Genomic DNA, 796 nt, shown 5'->3' on the forward strand with positions numbered 1-796 from the left:
TACATAATCCACAAAAACCCCTCCCATTTTTTCCCCCCTTTTAAATCACACATGCAAAAGCGCCCCCCCACTACAATCTCGACAAACCCCAAAAACATATCCCCCCCCCCGCCCCCCCTCCATCTCGACACCCACCCGGCACCCTTCAGCCTATTCCCCTTGTCTCCCGGAGCCTCTTTTCCCCTCATATGAGAAAATACAGCGCTTCGGTCACCTCAATCATTTTGGAACCTAATATTTTCCTTCCGAGGCGCCCACGGGATCGACATTGAGCTTCATCTCCTTTCGGGAAACATTGCTTTTTTTTTTTCCCGTTTTTTTTTCTTTTCTCTTATTTTTTTTTTCTTTCTTCTTGTTCTTTTCTTCTTTTCGCTTTCGCTTTTTTTCCCCTCTTCTTCATTTTTCCCTCTTCTGTTTTTTTTTCTCTTGTTTACTTCTTTTTTTCACTCTTTTTCTTCTTCTTCTTTTCTTCCTCTTCTATTTTCTCTCTCTCTTGTTTTTTCTTCCTTTTCTTTCCTTTCTCTTTCCCCCCCTCTTGTTCTTTCTTTTTCCTTCTTCTCTTATTCTCCTTTATTTCCCTCTTAAACCTATTCCTCTTTAGTGATATATATTCCACTAAGTCTTTTATTTCAGTTTTATATTATTGTTGTTACTTTTAATATGAGTATAATTATTCTTATTTTCTTTAGTGTCCAAATCATTGCTCTAATTTATATTAATGCTATTGAAGATTAGATGTTAGTGCCATTCGTTCAGTAATAACGAATAAATACTAATGGTAATGTTTGAAAACTAA

This window comes from Penaeus monodon, chromosome 15 (assembly GCF_015228065.2).
Source record: "Penaeus monodon isolate SGIC_2016 chromosome 15, NSTDA_Pmon_1, whole genome shotgun sequence".
NCBI classification, from domain to species: Eukaryota; Metazoa; Arthropoda; class Malacostraca; order Decapoda; family Penaeidae; genus Penaeus; species Penaeus monodon.